Genomic DNA, 25319 nt, shown 5'->3' on the forward strand with positions numbered 1-25319 from the left:
TTATTATAAATTATTTTAAATCAAGAAATTAGCACTAAATATGTATTTAAAGTAGACAGAAATGAGTAAAGTCACAGGTGTTTTAATTACTCATAATTTGAATCCATTGTCTGCTGTCGTTTATAGGAGAACCATACATGTCGAGTTAGACTGTCTTCATTCTCAGAAGACAATAGCTAGTCAAGTTATATTATAGAATAAGTTTAGAGTGCCTCAGATTTGTGTCTGGAGTAATCAAAAGGAAGATACTTCCATTTGCTAATAACATTAGGTTCAATTAGCGAATACACTAATATTAAGTAAATGTATGAGAAAGAGAGAGAGAGACATACATAGGGAGAAGTACACAGAGAGAGAGGAGAGGAGAAGGGAGGGGAAGGGAGATGAGACAATGTGGGAAAATGGATAAAGAGATGACTTGGAAATCAAGAAAATCTGGGTGCAAATTCCACATACTGGCTTTGTGACCCTGGGCAAATCATATAATCTCTTAGTGTTCTAGGAATTCCTATAAGACCACAAGACTCCATCTCAGATCCAGGCATTTTCTGTGGTTGTCCCTTACACCTAGAATCTTAACTTTCCTCATTGCTACCTCCTGGTTTCCCCAACATCCCAGTTAAAATCTCACATCCTACAAGAAGTCTTTCCAAGTCCTCCTTAATTTTTGTCTTTTCCTTCTGATGATTATCTCCAATTTATCCTGTATATAGCTTATTTGTGTATAACTATTTGCATATTGTCTCCCTTATTAGATTGTTAGCTCCTCAAAGGAAGAGACAATGCTTAGCAGGTCCCTGTCAAATGGAAGCACAAAAGCTTATTGATCAATTAAGTCACAGAGAAGGTATAAACTGCATGGATAGAGGGTGTTCTACCTGTCCAATATATTAACATTCAATTTCTAAAATTGCTTATGTAATCTTTAAACCAAAGACAAAATCCCAAGACTCCTTTTTGGTTATCTTTTATGAAATATCATTTTAATACATCCTGTACTAATGTTAGGTTGGTAAGAGATGCCAGGAACCTACTCATTTATCTGGAATGATAATAGTTCTTATTTTATTGTGTAGAAATTTAATCTTTATAATATTATATGTGTGTGCATGTGTAATTTATGTAATTTATGTGTAATTTAGGAAATATACCTCTCTATTATGCATTATGTGTATTATTTTGTATTACATAACAAACTATTATAAGAAATTCAAGATTAATATAATCCTAGTTTTGGAGAAGATTACAGATATTATTTCTCCCAAGCTTTGATGGGATTTCATTCAATAATGTGCCACATGTTCAAGTGCCTATTATGTACTAGGTTGTGTCCTATGTACTAGAGAGGCAAAGATGAAAAACAACATGCCCCTAACTGCAAAACATCTATGTGAGTAAAGCATGTATATAGATAAATATAATTTACATGAGTGAAGCATGTATATAAATATCATTCACAATTTAAAATTATTAAATATCCCTTTGATAAATTATAAAAGGTATGAACAGGCAGTTCCTGAGGGAAAATTTTCAAGCTATTAGTAGTCATAAAAAAAGCTCCAAATCCCTGATGATTGGAGGAATGCAAATGAAGAAGCTCTGAGTTTTAGCTTACTCTTATATTTGCAAAGTTGACAATAGAAAATGACAAATGTTGGAGGGGCTATAGGAAAACAGGTAAATGATATGGGAACTGTGCTACCAAAGTTACTAACTTGTGCACACTCTTTCACTAATACCTGGCCTGTATACTAAAGGAATAAAAAAGAGAAAAAGGATTCATAAAAATGTTTTTAAAAGCTCTTTTTCTAGAAGCAAATAACTGGAAACTAAGGGGATACCCATTAGTTGTGGAATGGCTGAAAAAAGTATACACACACATACATGTATATTTATATATATATGTATACACACATACACATACACATACTATAGATAGATAAATACATAGATATTCACATAGCATATAAATGTAATTGAATACTATTTTGCTTTAAGAAGTGATGAAAGTAATAGTTTGAAAGAGAACTGGAAAGACACGCATGAATTTATGTAAAGAAGATCCAATATACAAGAGCCTCTATCCCTCCTCAGGCCTCCAATGCTCAGCCATTTTCTGCCCCTATTTTTCCAGCTTACTGCTGAAACCTTATTCAGTTCTGTGGCATAAGAACCGGGTATCCTTGCATAAACAGAAAATGCTTCTTGACATCTCAGACAGGGAATAAAGTAGCTCCTTTATTGAGGTCATTGAAGAAGTTTTAGAATGTGTTTTATTTTTAAATTACAAACACTTACATATAATTCTTATTCCATTAGCAGTCTTTTGTAACAAAGTAAAACAATTAAGCAAAAGTAACAATATAGTGACCTCATCTGGAAGTGTAAGCAACATTCTACATCTGTAACACAATCCTCCCTATTTTAATTCATTTAAAAAAAATGAATGGAAATCATTGTTCTCTCCCTTCCACCTCCCACTCCATTGGGGGAAATAAAGAGAAAAGAAAAACAAATTCCTATAACTAATATGAAGCAAAACAAATTCTCTCATTGGCTATATATAAATATATATAGATCTCATTCTATATCCTTGTGATCAGGGTGTTGATCATAATTTATCCTTGGGTGTCTAGAATCATGGATGATCATTGTATCAATTATAGTTTTTACATCTTTCAAAGTTGTTTATCTTTATAGTATTATTGTTATTGCATAAATTGTTCTGTTTCTGCTTGTTTCATTCTTCACCAGTTTACAAAATTCTTCAGAATTTTTTGTCATTACAACATTGATAGTATAATATAAGTTTTTCTTTTGGTTTTACTTACTTCACTCTGCATTAGCTAACCCAATTCTTCCTATGTCTCTTTGAAATCAACTATTTTCTTATTTCTATAGCATAATAGTATTCCATCATATTAATAAACCATAACATATTATCATTTTTCAATTAATGGAACTCCCTTTAGTTTCCAATTCTTTACCACCACAAAGAATTGATACTCGTACACATGCATACTCATATATGTATGTGTACATATATGTACGTATAGGACTTCTTTTCTCTCTTTTTTTGTTGTTGTTATTTTGGGGCATTGACCTAGCAGTGTTAAAACTAGGTCAAAGGATATGCACTGATTAGGAATTTTCAATGTAAATTGTTTGTATCCATTCAGAGGTTCACCAACAGTGAATTTCTTTAGTGATTTGGAACACTCTTTCATATGCTATAGATAGCTTGTGTTTCTGCTCTTGAGAACTCCCCATTCATATCCTTAGAGTATTTATCACTTGGGGGGGAAACTTTTATTTTTATGGACTTGAATCAGTTCCTGATATATCTTGGGACTAAGGACTTTATCAAAGAAATTAATTGCAATTTTTTCCTAGTTAACTTTGCAATCCATTCTACTTTCATCCAATGATTTCCATGTCTAGAATATCTTAGTTTTCTACTATTCTATTCTGTTACTTAACTTCATTCATTTTTAATTTTGGTTATATTTATTTAGTGTTGATAAGGGAAAATCCAAATTGCCCACTCTAGGGGGATTTACTGTCTATTTATCCTGATAATTTGGTTTTTCCTATAAGAATTTAGATGTGTCCCTTTTTCTTTCTGGCTTGTGAGGAGTTGGTTGTTAATGGCAGAAGGTCTGAAGTTTGGAAGCATTTTTAGTGTCTCTTTAACAGGCCCTCAGCCATCAACATGCCATAGAAAGAATACATAGAGTTACACCAAAAATGGTATGGCTACCACTTGGATTATCATGAGAAAAAGATAAAGAAGTAAAGGTGAGAGGCTTATGAACGTTCAAAGAAAGCAAAGAAAATGATTGGTCTAAAAGCCAAACTCTACCATAAAGTGTCATGCTGAGAAGATTCAGATGAAAAAGACTATCAATATGCATGAAAAGAGAAATACAAAGCAAAAGAATGATGAAAAATCTCCTCAAGGATCAGTGCCTGCATATCTGCTGGACAAAGAGGGACAATCCCGTGCCAAAGTCCTTCCTAACATGATTAAACAGAAACAAAAAGAAAAAGCTGGTAAATGGCAAGTTCCCCTGACAAAAGTTCATGCCCAGGGAGAAAAAGAAGTGTTAAAGGTTATTCGTACAGGAAAGAGAAAAAAGAAGGCTTGGAAAAGAATGGTTACTAAAGACAGATTTGTTGGGGATGACTTCACTCGAAAACCACTAAAATATGAAAGATTTATTAGGCCAATGAGTTTGAGTTTTAAGAAGGCTCATGTAACTCATCCAGAACTTAAAGCTACTTTTTGCCTACCCATATTTGGTGTGAAGAATCTTTCCTTCCCACTATATATAACTTCAGGTGTTATTACCAAAAGAACTGTCATTAAAGTGAATGTGAGTGAGCTGGGCCTTGTGACACAAGGAGGCAAAGTTATATGGGGAAATATACACAGGTTACCAACAATCCAGAAAACGATGAATGTATAAATGCTGTCTTGCTTGTTTGGTTGACTGACTGACTAAATTTCTACATCCTTAAAGATTCTACAATATATCGAGAAAACAACACCAGTTACTACATTGAACAGTCACAAAACAAAACCACAGACCCAGTTCTACACATTGCTTGTTTTGATTTGAAGTTAACTTGGAAAAGAGACGAGACACTATTTTCTATTATTTTATGAGATTCCCCCCCCCATTTTGGAGTAGTAATTTTTTAAAAAAGCTTATAGCTGTTTTCATTGCTGAATATATTAAAACCCTCTTGAAGGAAAAAAAAGAATTTAGATGTGCCCTCATTTCTTATTTCATAAGCATTAAAATCAATTAAAAGTCTATGTTGTTTTTAGTAAAATGTGGTTTAACTATCAATTTTTTTATTGTTGCCTTATCTGAAATCATAATTATCCCTAGATTTTCATGTTCACCCAAGACATAATAGAATTTAGCTCCAACCCATTATTTTAATCCTTTGTGAATCTTCATGTTTCAAGTGTGTTTCTTATAAACAATTTGTTAAATTCTATTTTATACTGTTAACCTTTTTTGTTTCATGGGGAAATTCATCCCATTCACATTCCATTATGATAGTTAATTGTTTATTTCAATCTATCCTGTTCTCTTATACTTTTCATCCTCTATATTCCTTGCTCCTTATTTACTTCAAGTTGTAACCTTTTTTCCTTTTAATCTTTTCTTTTCTATCCTTAGTACTTCTTTTACTTATGATTAATCCTTTCCTCAATCAACTTCCCCCTTTTCTCTTTTTCCAGTTCCTATTTACATCTTGTTGGGTTTAAGAAGTCTTGGAAGGAGTTGGCTGCCAGAGTCTACACTCTCCGTCACTCACATTCTTTACAGAATTCTACTTCCTCTCCTCTTCATACACTTCACATGCTTCACCAATTCAACAACTGTTCCATGCCCTGACACAGACAAATGCCGTTGGCAGCTCTCTTGACAATCCAACACAACTGGTTCAATTGCCATCAGAGGCAAAAGAACTTACTGAAACTCTTTTAAAGCCAAGGGCATAATTAGTTATTGTGGACAGCTGTGCTTGCTTGTACATCTGTCAGCTTTCCAGAGGGATTCTCAGGCCTAATAAACAACTCACTTGGTATACATATTTCCTTCATCCCAGACCAATTGTGGATCTCTGTGAATCTCTCCATATAAAATTATGTGGCTAACTAATTATTGATAGTTACTATTTATCAGTGGTTTTGGTTGCTAGTATTTCCTGGGAATTCTTTTTAAAGTCCCCTTTCTCCTGTTGCTCTTTCATTGACCTTCCTTAAGCTGCTATTATCTCCACTTTCTTTCCCTGAGTGTAAGCCCTTAGACAATTAGCAAAGCAATTAGTAGCACAAAATCTAAAATCATATCTTCCTTCCTTCATTGGACACTGGCACTCACTGGTAATATGACACAATAATCCACTGGCTTCCTCTCAACTGCTTCTAATTATTATAAAGAATCACTACGTTCTTAATGTTGTATATAGCTTATTTTTTCTTTCAAGGTCCACATGCTAGTGTTTGATCATGCTACATTAAATTTCTAATGTGCCAGTGTTTGTTCTTGTGTTGCTAGAATGAATTAATTATTTACTCCTGGCATAAAATAGAGCTGCCAGTCAGGTCCTAGTCTGATTAATTTATCTTTTCATAGAGGTGACCCTGAGCTTTCCAAGACCATGTGAATGGAGCACACGATCTGGCATATCTAGCTAAACTGGAAAGACTACAAGTAGGGGTCCAATGAAGAACTGTAGGTCTTTTATCTTAGGGCCAGCCTTGCTAAGTTGACAAAGGTCAGGTGGTGCACTATATAGTGCATTGGATTGGGGTGAGGAAGATATGAGCTTGACTTCTACCTTTGATTTTTACTAGCTATATGACTCTGGGCAAGTCACTTCACCTAAGCCTCAGTTTCTTCATCTAACAAAACGAGGATAATACTTCACAGGGCTGTTGATCAAAATGTAATGTTTGTGGGGACAGCTAGGTGGCACAGTGAATAAAGTACACGTCCTGGATTTAGGAGCACCTGAGTTCAAATCCAACCTCAGACACTTGACACTTACTAGCTGTATGACCTTTGGCAAGTCACTTAACCCTCATTGCCCCTGCAAAAAAATGTAATGTTTGTAAAGCACCTGACACATAGTTGGTACTATATAAATGCTTGTTCCCTTCTCCTTTCCATTCCTTCCCTACCCCTGGTTGTGAGGTTCAAGTGTGATATGTAAAATGCCTTGCAAACCTCCAAGTGTTATATAAAGACTATTATTGTTATCATTATTATTATTAAACCACAGTAGTTTTCAGAATTATTATCCTGATTGCAAGCTGCATTGGTGGACAGAGTTCCTGTGCCAACAAAATCATGGATCCTTAAAATGCTGAAAAGGGTCAATGAAGTACTATGGAAAGTGTATTGGGTTTGGGGACAGTGAATCTGGGCTAAAACCCCAGTTCTGCCACTTACTAGTTATAAGCCCCCTTCACAGGTCACTAAATTGTCTAGACATTGATTTCCTTATCCACAAAATTTCAGGAATTGGGCTAGATTGTCTTTTAGTTGACTTCCAACCCTAAATCAATAAGCCTATAAGTAAAGTAAGATATCACCTAATTAGTGTATCATTGATAGCAACTATAGGCTTCCTACTTTTTTTTTTGAGGGCTAGGGATGAGTGGGATGTGACCTTTCAATAAAAATAACGGTTTGAGGGACATCTAGGTGGCTCAGTGGGTAGAGCATCGGCCCTGGATTCAGGAGGACCTGAGTTCAAATCCGGGCTCAGATATTTGACACTTACTAGCTGTTTGACCCTGGGCAAGTCACTTAACTCTAATTACCCCACCAAAAAAAAAAGTTTGAGAAGCTCTGATTTACTAAAGGATAACACTGTAGTGGCTATCACAACAGCCCCACCTCTACCACACTAAGAGATGCCATATAATTTTAAAAACCACTCTTTTACACTTCCAGGTCAGCTTGACAATTTGATATTGATATCTGTTTGGATGGTGATGCTTTTCTTGCTCACTTCTTTGTGAGCAAGTCCTTTTAAAATCACTGATCAAAGTCTTTCTCAGAGATCAATATTGTACAATGGAAAGAATAAAAAGCATTAGTTATGGAGTCAAATGATCTGTTTTTTAATCTACTTCTGATACTACTTGTATTGTATTGGACAAGTCCCTCTTTGGAGACTCTTTTTTTTTTACCTGTAAAATTAAAAGGTTTTATTAGATGGCCTCTGAATTTTCATCAAGATCTATGGTCTAATTGGTAAAAGTGGTATATTCCTTTTGCTATGCATATGAACATTTCATCCAAAACTTGTATTTTATAAATGAAAGAAATGAAATCCCAGGGAACTTGAATGACTTGCCAAATTCACAAGATAGGACTGCACTTGGGATTTTGTTAGTATCAGGAAGCCCTGATCAATAACCTGTCTACTAGCTCCTAGCAGTGTATGTTTTCCAGATTATAGTCAGATCATGGATCTCTTTCCTGAATTATTCTGAATCCTTAAATAGAAGTTATTCCAAGCCTCTTAGTAACATTTCTTGATGAAATTCTTGAACCTATTATGACTATACAGGAACTAGACTTTATTTTTTGTCATTTATTTCACTTTAAAATTTTTTTACATTTTTTTCTCAATTACATGCAAAAACAATATTAACCTTCATTTTTTTTTTTTTACAATTTTGAGTCTCAAGCTCTCTCCCACTTTCCTTCCCCTCCTTTATCATTTAGAAGGGAAGCAATTTAATATAGGTTATACATGCACAGTAATGAAAACCCATTTTTGTATAATTTATGTTGTTAAACAAAATACAGGCAAAAAAGAAAAATATAGAAAATTTAGAAAGTGTTCTTCAATCTGCATTCAGATTTCAAAGATGGATAGCATTTTTCGTTTTAAGTCCTTTGGGATTGTTTTGGATCATTTTATTTCTGAGAATAACTAAGTCATTCACAGTCGATCATTAGGGAAACTTGCTGTAAAAAAAAACCTCCAGTTTTCTTCTTTCCTTATGATCTTGTCTGCATTGCTGTGTTGTTGTTGTTTTGCAAAATCTTTTTACATTAATGTAATCAAAATTATCCATTTTACATCCCATAATGCTCTCTCTCATTTAGTAATGAAATCTTTCCTTATGCTTACATCTGACACTTAAACTATTCCATGATTCTCTAATTTGCTTGTGCCCATTTGATCTTGTCTTGGCATATTATGTGAGGTATTCATCTATACCTAGTTTTTGCCAAAGCGCTTTCCAGTTTTCCCAGAAGGTTTTGTCAAAAACTTTTGTCCCCAAAAGGTTGTGTCTTCATGGTTATCAAGCAAAAGTTTAGTATGTTTTTTTCCAACTGTGAATTGTGGGCCTAATTTATTCACTTGATCCACCACTCTGTTTCTTATACAGTACCAGATTGTTTTGATAATTACTGCTTTCTAATACAGTTTGAGATCTGGTATAGCTAGGCCACCTTCTTTCATGTTTTGTTTTCTCATTATTCCCCTGACATTCTTGACTTTTTGTTCTTCCAGATGAATTTTATTACTACTTTTTCTAGCTCTATAAAATATTTTTGGTAGTTTGATATGTGTGTCACTGAATAAGTATATTAATTTAGATAGAATTGTCATTTTTATTTTATTGGCATTGCCTATCCATTAGCAATTAATATTTTTCCAGTTCAGATCTGATTTTATTTATGTGAAAAGTATTTTGGAATTGTGTTCATATATTTCCTGGGTTTATCTTGGCAGGTAGTCTCCCAAGTATTTTATATGGTATGCAGTTATTTTAAATGGAATTTCTCTTTCTATCTCTTCATTGTGGGTTTATTTTATATCCAGTGACTTTGCTAAATTTGTTAATTTCAATTATTTTTTTTTACTTGATTTCTTGGGATTGTCCTAGCATAACATCACATCCTTTGCAGAGTGGTAGTTTCCTTATTGTTTCTTATTGCCTATTCTAATTCTTTCAATTCCTCTTTCTTCTTTTATTGCTATGGCTAGCATTTTTAATACAATATTGAATAATAGCGAAAATGGACATCCCTGTTTCACTCCTGATCTGATTGGAAAAGGTGTCTAGCTTATCCTTGTTAAAGATGGTAATTGCTATTGGTTTTAAATAGATACCACTTATCATTTTCATGAAAGATTCAATTATTCCCATGTGTTCTAGTGGTTTTAATAAGAATGAGTTTTATTTTTTGTAAAAAGTTTTTCCTGCATTTATTGAAATAATCATATAATTTCTGTTGGTTTTGATATTAATATGGTCAATTGTGCTAATACTCTTCCTAATATTGAACCAGTCCTACCTTCCTGGTATAATTTTTACTCTTGTTGATGAATTCACCTATTTAATTTTTTATACTGGTAATTTTGATTTTCATTTTTTAATAAAAATGTCTAATGGTTTATTGATTTTGTCTTTTTTAGTGAATCCAACTTTGTGCTATGTTGTTATAATAACTTTACTAGTATTTTATTTAAAATTTTATCGCCAATATTCAATAGAAAAATTGATTGATAGTTTTATTTCTCTGTTTTTGGTTTTCTTGGTCTATGTATCAATACAATATTTGTGTCATAAAAGGAATTTGGTAGGAATCCTTTGCCTTTTTTTCCCAAATAGTTTATATAGTATTGGAATTAATTGTTATTTACATGTTTGGTAGAATTCACTTGTGATTCCATCTAATCTTGAAGATTTTTTTTCCTCAGGTAGTTCATTAATTATTTGTACAATATATATTTTCTAAAATAGGGGTTTTTAAGTATTCTATTAACCTTCTGTTAATCTGGGCAACTTATATTTCTGTAAATATTCATCCATTTCACTTAAATTGTCATATTTATTGTCCTATAATTGTGCAAAATAAATCCTAACAATAGTTTTAATTTCCTCTTGCTGATGAATTCACCTCTTTAATTTTTGATACTGTAATTTGATTTTTGGTTTTTAATAAAATTGTCTAATGGTTTATTGATTTTGTCTTTTTTTGTGAATCCAACTCCTATTTTTATTTATTAGTTTAATGATTTTATTACTTTTAATTTAATTAATCTCTTTGATTTTTTAGATTTCCAATTTGGTGTTTAATTGGGGATTTTAAATTTGTTCTCTTTCTAGTTTTTTTAGTTGCATGGCCAATTCACTTATTTGCTTTTTCTCTATTTTACTGATATAATCATTTAGAGAGATAAAATTTCCCTTATGTGATGCTTTGGTTGCATCACATAGATTTTGATATGTTGCCTTGTTTTTGTCATTCACTTTAATGAAATTATTTATTGTTTCTATGATTTGTTCTTTAACCCAATCATTCTTTAAAACATGATAATTCAGTTTCCAATTAATTTTCAATCTATATTTTCACAGACCTTTACTAAATAATGATTCGATCATATTATCATCTGAAAAGGATGAATTTAACATTTCTCTTATTTTGCATTTTTGTGAGGTTCTTAATCCCTAATACAGTGTCAATTTTTGTGTAAGTACCATATCCCATTTTTAAAAAAAAGCTATATTTTATTCCCATTCAGTTTTCTCCAGGTCTGTCATGTCTTACTTTTCTTAAATTCTATTCATCCCCATTGACTTATTTTTTGGTTTATTTTTGGTAAGATTTCTCTAGTTCTGAGAAAGAAAGTTGAGGTCCCCTACTAGTATAGTTTTATTATATATTTCCTCCTGTAATTTATTCAACTTCTCTTTCAAAACTTTTGATACTAGACCATTTGACTAATATATGTTTAATATTGATATTACTTCATTGCCTATATAGTACCTTTTAGCAAGATATAGTTTCCTCCCTTATCTCTTTTAACTCAGTGTATTTTTGCTTTTGCTTTTTCTGAGATCTTGATTCTTACTCCTGTGTTTCTTTTTACTTCAGCTGAAGCATAATAGATTCTGTTCTACCCTGGCCCCTTACCTTTATTTTCTGTATGTTTCTCTGCTTCAAGTGTTGTTTATTTCTTGTAAATGACATATAGGATTTTTATTTTTAAGCCACTCTTCTATCTGTTTATATTTTATGGGTGATTTCATCCCATTCACATTAACAGTTTTGATCACTGTGTGTTTAACTCCATTCTATTTTCCCCCATTGATCTTCTCACTCTCTCTTTTCACCTTGTCCCTCCTCAAAAGTCTTTTGCTTCTAACAACCACCTTCTTAATCCACCCTCCCTTCTATCAGCCCCATCCACTTTTTATCCTCTCCCTCATACTTCTCTGTAGGGCAAGATAGATTTCTATACCCAACTAGGTGTGTATGTTATTCCATCTTTTGACCAATTGCAATGATTGTTGTCCCCCTCCACATTTCCCTACATTATAAAAGCTCTTTCATGCATCTTTTATGTGAGATAATATGCCCCATTCTACCTCTCCCTTATCTTTCTCCCAGTGCATTCCTCTTTCTCACCCTTTAATTTGTTTCTTTTATGTATCCCATTGTATTCAATTCAGACCCATGTTCTCTCTCTATGTATAATTTTAATTACTGTAATAATGATAAAGGTTTTAGAAGTTACACATATCATCTTCCCATGTAGGAATGTAAACATTTTTGCCTTATTGAATACTATATGATTTCTCTTTCCTGTTTATCATGCTAAGCTTCTCTTGAGAAATTATTTTTGAATATCAAATTTTTAATTCAGCTCTAGTCTTTTCATCAGGAATGTTTGAAAGTCCTCTAATTTCATTAAATATCTTTTTTTTTATTTAAAGGAGTACATTTAGTTTCTCTAGGTAGGTGATACTTATTTGTTATCCTAGTTTCTTTGCCCTCCAGAATATCATACTCCAAGTCCTCTGGTCCTTTAATGTAGAAGGTGCTAAATCATGTGTTACCTTGTCTGCAGCTCTTCAATATTTGATTTTTTTCTGACTGCTTTCAATATTTACTCCTGGACCTAAGAGTTCTGGAATTTGGCTATAATATCCCTCATAGTTATTCATTTGGGGATCTCTTTTAGCAGGCAATTATTGGATTCTTTTGATTTCATTTTATGCTCTGGTTCAAGGATATCATGGCAATTTTCCTCAATAAGTTTTTTTTTTAATCATGGCTTCTTCAGATAGTCTAATAATTTATAAATTCTTTCTCCTGCATCTATTTTCCAGGTCAGTTGTTTTTCCAATGAAATATCTTACATTCTTCTGGGTTCTTTTTATTCTTGTTTTGATTTTATTGTTTCTTAATGTTCTATGGAGTGATTAGCTTTTCAATGAGCTTTTGTACCTCCTTTTCCATTTGACTAATTCTCTTTTTTTAAAAAGTTGTTTTCTTAAGTTAATTTATGTATATATTTTTTTCTATTTGGCCAATTCTGCTTTTTAAAGAGTTCTCTTCAGTGGAATTTTTTTGTGCTTCTTTTCCCATTTAACCTGTTCTGTTTATTTAAGGTGTTAATTCTTCCACCATTCTCATTTCTTTTTCCAATTTTCCCTCTACCACTGTTATTTGATTTTTAAAATCCTTTTTGAGCTCTTCCATGAGTTTTTTGGGGTACTAAAACCAATTTTCTTTTTCCTTTTAGGCTTAGTATGTAGCCATTTTGATATTTTTGTCTTCTTCTGAGTTTGTATTTTGATATCCCCTGTCATCATAGAACCTGTATGCTCAGGGTTTTTGCTATTGTTGTTGTTGTTGCTTGCTCATTTTTTTTTCAGCCTATTACTTGACTTTTCATTGTATGTTAAAGTTGGGCTTTCTTCCTAGGGTGCAGGGGCACTGTGTGACATTTCAGGTTTTTTCTTGTTTTCTTGTTTTTTGTTTTTTTTTAGTGAGGCAATTGGGGTTAAGTGACTTGCCCAGGGTCACACAGCTAGTAAGTGTTAAGTGTCTGAGGCCGGATTTGAACCCAAGTACTCCTGACTCCAGGGCCGGTGCTCTATCCATTGCACCACCTAGCTGTCCCCTTTTTTTCTTGTTTTTACATTTAGTTCTAGGGGCCTGTGTATTCATTTTGAAACATTATTTTAGAGTTGTTTGGAGAGGAGTTTCTGAAAGATCGGGTGGGTTCCTGCCTTTACTCCTATATTTTGATTCAGGAAGAGGACTTTAATGTTAGCAGTTCTGTATGCACTGCAGGTATACTTACCCCATGCAATGGTCCTGAACCTTGTGTGTGTGTATGTGTGTGTGTGCATGTGTGTGCGACATGGACTCCTTTGATGGTTTACAGTTTGGGGACTCCTCTGAATTCCATCTCAGAATGATGTTAATTAAATATGAAGTATTATAAAGGTAACAAATTAAAATGAAGATGAATTTTCCCATCCATGTTCATGACTCCCCTGATACCCTATCTGTGGATCCCAGACTAAGATATATGTGTATATGTATTTTTGTGTTTGTGTATATATATATATATATGACTATGCATATAGACATATATGTATTATATTACATATGTATTATGTGTGTACACATAATATACATAAATACACACCCATACATACACTTACACACATGTGTATGTATGTCTACTCCAGAAATTATGCATTGATCAGTTGGTTAATGCTAGGCCTAATACCTCCCTCTGTGGTGTGAAAAGTCATAAAATTCCTGAACCCAATCAGATTATAAGGGCATGAACATGAATACAAAGAGTAATCTACAATCACATTTTAAGATTTTAAATGAACATAATACTGTTGGATAATCAAAGAGAAGTAGTCATTACAAGTAATAAAAGAAATGATAAATCCTCAGTGACTAGCTATCTAGGGAGAATACTTTTGATTATATGTGAAAGGCATTAACAGAAGAACAGTAAAAGAGTTGGTGGTCCTCGAAAGGATAAAAAAAAAGGCTAAAGTAAGCCTGAGCAAATTCAATTAGTTTCTCTCAATCAAATAAGGATTGTCTGAGTTAGGAATTATGATAGCAACATGTGAAATAGAGTGAATAAATTAGATGCATATGAAGTGTTTTAGTTCTTGGTAGCCAGCTACATCTTGTTGATAAGGAATGATGGAAAGCAAGAATTATGAAAGAGCTAACTTCCTGGCTTCCTGATTCAGTGCCTTATGTTGCCTTCTTATACTGAGGTTCCATGCTTTATACATTAGGTATATTCCCAATATAAAATACATCCTTTTTTTTTTTTTTTAAAGTGAGACAATTGGGGTTAAGTGATTTGCCCAGGGTCACACAGCTAGTAAGTGTTAAGTGTCTGAGGTCGAATTTGAACTCAGGTACTCCTGACTCCAGGGCCAGTGCTCTATCCACTGTACCACCTAGCTGCCCCCATCATTTTTTTTCCAAATAAATCTTATTCTATCAGCCTCTATTGTGATTGTATATGTTTTTTCTTCATTTTGGAATGAACTTAGATTGACAATGTCTCTTTATTTTCAAGCTCCATCGCAGTCTTTTTATTAATCAGAGACAGGAAAACTCTTAACTACATTAGGAGAATACCTACTTAAAATAACCTAGTGATAGATACCCTCATTCTATCAGTTTGTGTATTCAGTATCTTTAAACCATTACACATATGTATCTATCTCAATGTCTCATTTTTCACTACATACTTATGAAGGCTTTATGTCATCTAAGCCTTTCGCAGATTTAGAATTTACCTGAATAACATCAGGAATCTAGCCTGGGACTTTTAATCTGTTAATCAATAAGCATTTATTAAACAACAGAGTAAGCACCAGGCCCCTCATTAGTAGCTGGGGTATTGACCTATTTGTCTATGGAAAATGAAAGTGAAAAAAAAACCTGACCTGTCCAGACAAATAAAAGATAATTGAGAATTATGACTGATTGATGAAGCTAATGATTGAGTTTCCTCATTAAACAGTTGGGTTACTTCCTTTTTGAAGTCCTCTCAAGTTCTTTCTGGTTCTAGTAATATGGTAATTTGGTTGTTTTTCTGACTTCCTGCCCATCTTGCCTCCCTTGATCCTTCTTTTTTGGTGTGTACACCATGACTTCAGTTTTTCTACCTATCAGTTAGGGTGTTTCTCTGGCCTTGGTGTGTGGTCCCTATTTAAACTACTAGCCTCATTTCAGATATCCACATTTTCCTTGAAAAATCAACATCTGGGTCCCCTTTGAGTCTTGATCTGCTCCTCACTTGTCCTTTATCCTACATCCCTCACCTTGGATTAGCTTTGTGTGTTCTATATTCTCATTAAAGATAACCTGCATCCTTAATCCCTTACTGAAAATGCTGGTATTACAGCATGAAATAGAAGTAAATATCCCCTAAATTGAATTTGTTGCCATTCCTTTTTTTCCTCTGCTCCCTTTGGAGTATGGCAGTGACCTTTGAATATAGTTTGCTTTAGGGTTAAGGTATATGTGTCAGGGCTGCAGTGATATCCTGTTTGTCTGTCTCTCTCTCTGTGTATATACATACACATTACATATGGGTATAACTATGTATATAATAATGCTATGTGCTCATATAGAAATATATTTAACATGGCACATGCTCAGGGGTATGTACATATGCAGATATATGTATACACATGTGTTTATATACATATATTATACATGTAAATAAATATATCTATCTATAATATATGCTATAAGCTCAGGGAAATAAACACTAGAACCTTTTTTTCAGATAGAGGGAATATCTAGGTTATTTATTTCCATGACCTGTGAACCCCTCATAGGTGAGAATTCCTTATAACCACATCATTTGGGGACTTCAGTGACTAAACCTCTTTATATGAGGTACAAGAAAGGTCAGTCTTATATTGATGTCTACTTTTTAGAAGACAGTATTATAGCATATTTTCCTTCTTTATAGTGAGCAGTCCTCCTACATTTCCCCTAACTTGGCTGGCTGCCTACTAATTATGGGAGGTTGAAGAGATTAGAAGAGTTGGTGAGAAGAAACTTGACAGAATATGAATGTGATATTTTCCCTTCATGTAGCAAAAGAGAAGAATGGTCAATCACTGTACCAGGGACATTATTCAGAAATATGTCAGTGAGACCTACAACTAGCAAGACATAATAGAATTTGATCCTTAAAATGCAATTTACATTGATTGATTTGTTAAAAATAATTAAGCATGGATACAGAATCACAACTTCATATATACCCTTTAAATGAGCATAGTGCCATTTCCTTCATTATTTGGACATCTTTTTTTTTTTTTCAGTAAGGCATTTGGGGTTAAGTGACTTGCCCAGGGTCACACAGCTAGTAAGTGTTAAGTGTCTGAGGCCGGATTTGAACTCAGATAGTCCTGAATCCAAGGCCGGTGCTCTATCCATTGTGCCACCTAGCTGCCCCCATTATTTGTACATCTTAAAGAAAAAAATAATTAGGTAATTAATTAAGTGAACTCTTAGCTCCCAAAATAAAATCTGCTTTGTTATTTCAAGTGCTTTGAAAAATTCCATTGTTCAATCATTCCAAATAAGAATTCAGGTTTTTAAAATACTCCAAATCCTAGACATTATGTTCTTTTCATGAAAAAACAACAATTTAACCATAATTGAGCTAAAGTTTTAAAAGAGAAAAATGTCATTAAGCAATATAACTGCTTTTGAATTTTACCATTTTCTTAAAAATGCTAATTTATCTTCTGATTCCCTTCATAATATCTTCCCCACTATACCTTCGTCTCCCATCACTAACAAGCATTTTTTAAAATTTTTATTTATTTATTTTTTGAGTCTCTAGTTTTGGCTTGGGTCTCTAGACTGAATTTTTCTAATCCTAATCCATTTCCTTAGGTATCTCATGTGCTATATCCACATCTCTTTTTCCACTTCCTCATTAGAGTATGGAAATATTCTTTGTGCTAGATATTTGCATTTTTAAATGAGGAATAATTCAGGTACACTTATCACTGTCCACAACTATGTTATCTTTCTCTTTTCTCCTTCACAATCTCTGAATCTTAGAGATGGAAGAAACCTCGAAAGTCACCTGTTCCATGACATATCTAAACAAGAATCATTGTACAATCTATCCCCAAAGTCTCTGTCTCTCATATATTTTAAATTTGCTCTTTTCTCTCATTGCCACCTTGTAGTCCTTAGTCTCCTGATGATCATTCCCTTTATGATGTCCCATCTGGTGCTTCACTACCCAGGCTACCATGTTCAGCCGTTTCAATGGTGTCCAAGTTGTTCCCTAGAATCATTTGTCCCCTTGACCTTCTGGAGGGTTCACTAACTAATCTGCAGCTCTTACCTTCACCATCTGCCCATTTTGTTCTTGCTACCATCACATCAAGAATTATTAGAGAAAGTGACAAAATCATTTGGAACATGTTCCACTATAAATTTTTTGCAAACTTCACTTTGATCCTCAGTGATGCTTGGCCATTTTAAGATTTAATTTTCCATTATATTCCCCATAGCACTAACTTTTCCCCTTATTATCTTTGGGACCATAATGTCCTTCCTTCCTCCTTCACTCTCAGCAAACCAATTTTGCATTTTCTGGTGCCTTTTATTATGTTATATACTTCTTCAAATGGCTTTTTTTTTTGCTACACTTTCTTTTCTGCTTCTCTTTTCCTTTTCCTTAAACCATCTTTTCTTCCTTTCTTCTGGTCTCAAAAATAAAAGTTTCTTCTTCCCCTTTTCAAGGCCAAACCCTCCCCACTTGTGCACTTAATATCAACCCCTTCAATGTCCTCTGGGACTTTAAATCCATCTCCTATTGTGACTTCAGTTTCTTTCCCCAATTGGCTCTTTTTTCTATATCCACAATATGCTTAGATTTATGCTAATTGGTTTTTATTCTCCCTATCCTTGAAGTTACTACCATCTATTTCTTTCCTTCTTGCCACCATTTTATCCCCTTGTAATATATTAACACCCCCACACTATTCTACTAAAACTGTACTTTTGAAGATCACAATGATTTCCTAACCACCAAATCTAGTGGCCTTTTCTCAGTCATTATCCTTTCTGACCTCTCTCCTACATTTGGCACCTGGAGTCTACTCCACAACTCCTTGAAATTCATCCCTTTACTTCTTCAGTCTACCAGTTTTAACTTTCACCTTAAGAGAGGTAATTTACTAATTTGTTACACATACCATATATAAATTTGGACAAATTATTGAATCTCCTTGGGACTCAGTTTCCTCATCTATAAAATGAAGGATATCACTAGATGTCCTCTGTGATCCCTTCTTGATCTATTTAAATGATCTGATAATCCAATCAATCTCTCAAATTTCAATTTAATAAATATTTAATAATGCTTTACTATGTGGTAGGTATTGGGCTAAACATTGAATATACAAAGACAAAAGTGAAATGAATTCTGTCCTTAAGGTATTGTTTGTGCATTTGTGTATGCATATGACAGAGAAGTGGGAGAGAGAGAGAAAATGAGAATTGACCATTGGAGTGGGTGGGTGGAAAAAAGTAATCAGAAAAGACTCACTGGAAGAACTGGCCCTTGAGCTGAACTATCAAAGAAAAAAATCATGAAAAGTGGAACTGAGGAAAAATATGATTTCAGGGATGAATAAATGAAGAGACTTAACACAAAGTAATGTTAATAAAGGTGAAAAAGACTTATGGGGTGAGATTATGGAGGGCCTTGGAATTCCATATTAAGGAATTTATCTTAGAGGGAATAGGGAACCAGTGAAGTTTCTAGAATGGGGAAATGAAATAAATCTCTGTGTGTGTGTGTGTGTGTATACACATATACACACACATATATGTGTATATGTGTATATATATATATATATATATTTTTTTTTTCAGATTATTTGGACAGCTCCACAAGTTTCAGTCTGTATTTCCAAATGCTGGCTGACCATTCCCTACTACATGTCTCACCAATACCCCAGAAACAATTTAACTGAAGTTGTATTTATCATCTGACTCCTGAAAATCAGATTATCCTCTTGAGCTCTTTATTTTTGTTAACAATACTTTCATAATGATATGACCATCAGAGTCTTCACCTTCATTCCTGTCAGTCAGATCCAATTTGGAGGATTGTGATTGTTTTTTCAGCACCATATTTTACTGAGAATATTGATAAAGCATCTGGAGAGAGTCCAGAGGAGGGCAAATTTGCTAGTTTGTATCATCTAATCCTCAGATCATTCAAGGATATGGGGATGTTTGGCTTAGTGAAAAGAGCTCAAGATGAACATAATAGCTATGTTCAAGTTCTTGAAAAGCTTTCATAGGAGAGATTACCATCATTCTCAACAAATCCAGAAGACAAATCTAGAAGTGTTGGGTAGAAATTATGAAGAAGTAAACTTAGACTAGAAGTAAGGGAAAACTTCCTAATCAGACTCACCAATAAGGTAATATCATACATTGAGAGCTAGTAAGTTTCAAGGAAAAGCTCAGTGACTACTTGGATATATTGTGGAAATAATTATTTTGGGTGAATGTTTGGACTGATGAGGTGCCTTCTAAGTCTGAAATTCTATTATTCTCCCAAACAGTCTCAAAATCTCAGCCATATTTGACTATGTCTTCTTCTCTCTTCCATCCAGTCACCAAGTCTCACTGGAATGAAATATATGTCATGTCTGCCATAATTTCTTGTTCTTTTCCACTGCTGATGGCAACACTCTAGTGTAGTCTTCCTTTACTTTTTGCCTGAACTATTTCAATAGCTTACTATTCCTAGTCCTTTCCCTGATTTCTCCCCCATTACAACTCATCTTGCACACAATCTCCAAATTTAGCTTTCTAAAGCTCTAATTTGTACGTCAAACCCCTACTCAAAAATTTCCAGTATGTCTTTATTACCTACAAATAAGCATAAACCCCTTCTTTGGTATTCAAGATGTTCTAAAATGTGCCATCAGTCTACCATTTCACTTTTAAATCCTCTGCTTAATTGAATGCAGTACATATTTCACTCAAGCCACACTACTCATAATTTTCTGAATAACTTTTCTCCTTTCACTCTCAAGAAACTTTCAATCACTATATTGATTCTATCATTGTCCTGAATTTCTATCAAATCCTACCAGTCTTTCAAAAAGCCTGCCTCAAAAGCTACCTCATCCATAAAGCTCTCTTATCTTTCTCTGAATCCCCATGGCCCTTTTTGCCATTGTCAAGGCACTTATTCCATAATGCTTTGCTATATGTGTATATATGATCAGCACTGCTCTCTAAGTATCTTGAGGGTGAGACTTTGTTTTCTTCCTTTTAGTATTTACCTCAGGACAGAGCACAATATTAGGCATTCAAAAAGACCTTTTTTTTTTGAATGGGTATAGGATGAATGCCTTTCTCTTGAGTTAGGTTTTTAAGAGAAATGATGAAATCTAGCACTTTCAGAACTCATATTTCTTTGTACTTCCAAATCATGGTTATCTATGCTGTGACAATAGTCCCTTTGTACTGGCATTTTTAAAAAGCTAGTTGACAAAACCCCATTGTCCCATAATGAAGTCAACTTATTCATTAATTGAGTTATTTATTGTTGGAACTATTGAAAAGTCCTAGGATTGAAAAAGAATATAGGAGTTTCAACAGTACTTTAGATAATTCATCTTTCAAGTTAAACATCCTCTGGCAGAGGGTAATCCCTGATTCTAACAAAAGGAAAAAGGAGAAATATAATTTGGACAACAACTGGACAGCATTTGAGAGAGAAAAAAGAGAGGGAAGAATGTATGTTTGAAAATCAGTGTGATTATATCTTTCCCTGAGGGATGAGACTTAATTACTTGGGAATATTATTTAATTTCCCTCAGAAGGATCTATGTGTCTTTGGGAAGAGATTGAAAGTGCATTGTTTTCTTTAGTAAGAAATGAGTACATTACAATATAAAATATTTGGGAGTCTACCTGCCAAGATAAACCCAGGAATTCTATGAACAAAATTATAAAACACTTTTCAAACAAATAAAATCAGATCTAAATAATTAGAAAAATATTGCTTATGAATAGGCTGAGCTAATTTAATAAAAAGGACAATTCTACCTAAATTAATTCACTTATATATTATTTTATAGAGCTAGAAAAAATTTTTTAAAAATGTGGAAGAACAGAAGGTCAAGAATATTAATGACAAAAAAAAAATGCACAGGAAGGTAGGCTAGCCATACCAAATCTGAAGCTATACTATAAAGTGGCAGTAATAAAAACTATTGGGTAGGGGCAACTAGGTGGCGCAGTGGATAAAGCAATGGCCCTGGATTCAGGAGTACCTGAGTTCAAATCTGGCCTCAGACACTTGACACTTACTAGCTGTGTGACCCTGGGCAAGTCACTTAACCCCCATTGCCCCACCAAAACAAACAAACAAAAAAACCCTATTGGGTACTGGCTAAGAAATAGAGCGGTGGATCAATGGAATAGGTTAGGCACAGGAGACATAGTAGTGAATGTCTATAGTAATCTACAGTTTGATAAACCCAAAGACTCCAGCTTCTGGAAAAGAACTCACTATTTGACAAAAATGGTTGGGAAAACAGGAAGATAGTACGTAGAAATTAGGCATGGACCAACATTTTACCAAAATAAGGTCAAAATGGGTACTTGAATTAGACATAAAGGGTGATACCATAGGTAAATTAGGAGAAGAAGGAATAGTTTACCTCTAAGATCTATAGAGAGGAGAATGATTTATGGCCAAGCAGGAGAAAGAGTATATTACAAAATGCAAAATGGATGATTTTGATTACATTAAATTAAAAAGGTTTTGTACAAACAGAGGCAATGCAACCAAAATTAGAAGGGAAGCAGAAAGCTGGGAAACAATTTTTACAGCTAGTGTTTGTGATCCAGGCATCATTTCTAAAATATATTGGGAACTAAGTCAAATTTATAAGAATGCAAGTCATTCTGCAATTGAGAAATAGTAAAAGAATATGGGCAGTTTTCAGATGAAGAAATCAAAGCTATCTATTGCCATATGAAAAAATGCTCTAAATCACTATTGATTAGAGAAAAGCAAATTAAAACAACTCTGAGGTACCACCTCACACCTACCATATTGGCTAATCTGACAAAAAAGGAAAATAATAAATGTTGGAGAAGCTGTGGAAAAATTAGAACACTAATGCATTGATGGTGGAGTTGTGATCTGATCCAACCATTCTAGAGAGCAAATTGGAACTATGCCCAAAGGGCTATGGGACTGTGAATATCCTTTGATCCAGAAATACCACTACTAACTCTGTATTCCAGAGATTATAAAATAGGGAAAGGTACCCATGTGTATAAAAATATTTATAGCAGCTCTGTAGTGTCCAAGAATTAGAAATCTAGGGAACACCCATCAATTGGAGAATAGCTGGACAAGTTGTCGTATATGAATATAATGGAATACTATTGTGCTGTAAGAAATGATGAGCAGGCAGGTTTCAGAAAAACCTGGGAAAACTTAAGTGGACTGATGCTAAGTGAAGTGAGCAGAACCAGGAGAACATTGTACACAGTAACAGCAACATTGTGTGATAATCAACTGTGATAGACTTGTCTCTTCTCAGCATTGCAATGATCCAAGACAATTCCAAAGGATTCATGATGGAAAATGTTCTCCACATCCAGAAAAAAGAACTGTGGATTCTGAATGCAGATTGAAGCATACTGTTTCTACTTTTTTGTGTGTTATTTTTTCTTTTTTGAGGTTTTTCCTTTTTCCTTCTCATTCTTCTCACACAACATGACTAAAGCAGAAATATTTCAATGTGATTGTACATATATAACCTATATCAGAATGCTTTCTGTCTTGGGGAGGGGGAAGGGAAGGGAGGGAGGGAGAAAAATTTGGAACTAAAAATCTTATGAAAACAAATGTTGAAAACTATCTTTAAATGTAACTGGAAAATTATAAAATTCTTTTATGACAATAAATAAATGACTGCATTGCAATGTCAGTCATTCCTAGTTAGTAGCTTTTGATTACTAGGGACAACAGGGATAGAAAATTAACAAACCAAAAGCTATCTATCACCCAGAAAACTCATTTTTGCCATGAATTTCAACTAGACATCTGTGAGCTTGTCACTTAACAACTTTCACTCAACTTTTTTTACTCTGTGTTGAGTAGGAACCCATTCACCAGAGTTGATTTCATCCTTGTCTGGAGGATTAAAAAAAAGCACAGCATCCATCAGCCTCAAAATCAGGGCAATAAGGGTCCTCTTGGCTATATGGTACAATGGATTGAGCATAGGACTTATGGTCAAGAAGTTCAAGTCTTGCCTCAGATACTTACTAGTTTTTCACTCTAGGCAAGTCACAACCTCTTTTAGCCTTAGTTTCTTCATCTGTAAACTAGGTAAAATGTCATTTACCTCATAGGCTTGTTACAAAGACAAAATAAGTTAATATATGGAAAGAGCTCTGAAAATCTTTAAGTGCTATATCATGGATGTTGTTGCTGCTGCTCTTGTTGTTATTATCTCCAGCTGTTTCCAGATGTCAATTCCAAATACAGTACAATTTTCATAAGACCCAAGATAGCCTAGGGGCTGGCTCTTTCTGGATCCTTGTAAGTTTTCTGAGTTGTTCCAAGGAAAACCATGAGGAAAATCTCAATAAAAATTCTCATATGTTTGAACAGTTCATTGACATCTATGATTTCTCTAGGGAAGTTCAGATTTCCTAGTAAATTCAGAATGAATCATTCTACTCCCAGAGTGACTGTAACTTCACAACCTCCTTCATGCCACTTACATACTAAAACAAGCCTCTGGAAACTGTAGATGTAGGCTTCTTAATCTGGAGTCCATAAACTTGTTAGCTTTAAAAGATATTTTGATATATTTGCTTTCTTTTATGATTCCATGTTTTGTTTTGTTTTTTGCACTGAAAGACATTACCCCGAGAAAAAGTCCATAGACTTTACCAGATAGCTAAAGTATCCCATAACATAAAAAAGCTAAAAACTGCTATTCTACACTCACTCTAGGTTTGTAAGTTTGCCAATTATGACATATCCAAATTCTGGAGTACTTTATGGTAGTGGTGAGGACGTTTTGTATTGCTTTTTCTCTGAAGGTCAAAAGACAATAGTTAAGCTATTGTTGTATTGCAAAGCTGTCCAAGACCACCCAAGTAGACATGCTGTTTCCCAGCATCTCAGAAGCCAAATCCTGATCCTTAATGGTTGGTAACGTTTTAAAATAGTTGGGGAGATTCTTGGGAAATTTTGAAGGCTTGGCAAGCTTTAATTTGAAAAGACTTCAGAGTGGGCATTCTAGTCTACCAGACAGAGAAAACCTCAGTTGAACCTGGACCAAACCCTTTTCACCTGCTTCTTGCCTTTAGAAAAAGGCATTGAGAAATATTGCAAATATGGAATTTTGTCAGGTAGGTAATTTTCCCTTTAAGCTTCCTTCTCCACCAATCCTTTTCCCTGAACCACTAAATAGACACTTTTTTTGCAGTTCAGGGAGGGTTAAGTGACTTGCCCAGGGTCACACAGCTAGTGTCAAGTGTCTGAGGCCAGATTTTGTTTGTTTGTTTGTTTGTTTTTTGCGGGGCAATGGGGGTTAAGTGACTTGCACAGGGTCACACAGCTAGTAAGTGTCAAGTGTCTGAGGCTGGATTTGAACTCAGGTACTCCTGAATCCAGGGCTGGTGCTTTATCTACTGCACCACCTAGATGCCCCCTGAGGCCAGATTTTAACTCAGGTCCTCCTGAATCCAGGGCCTATGCTTTATCTAGTTCACCACCCAGCTGGCCCCCGATTTTTTTTTTTAAATCTTCCTGTTCATCATTTCATAGGATTCCATCACAATCATATGCCCCAACTCACTCAGCCATCCTCTAATTGATAGGCATCTCCTCAATTTCCAATCATTTGTCACCATAAGAAAGATCTG

At 34.2% G+C, this 25319-nt stretch overlaps 1 pseudogene; it reads left to right on the forward strand.

Moving 5' to 3' along the window:
* Window positions 1–3712: 3712 nt before the first annotated feature.
* On the forward strand, window positions 3713–4501 carry LOC122749031 (annotated as a pseudogene).
* Window positions 4502–25319: the final 20818 nt, after the last annotated feature.

This window comes from Dromiciops gliroides, chromosome 1 (genome assembly GCF_019393635.1).
Source record: "Dromiciops gliroides isolate mDroGli1 chromosome 1, mDroGli1.pri, whole genome shotgun sequence".
Taxonomy (NCBI): Eukaryota; Metazoa; Chordata; class Mammalia; order Microbiotheria; family Microbiotheriidae; genus Dromiciops; species Dromiciops gliroides.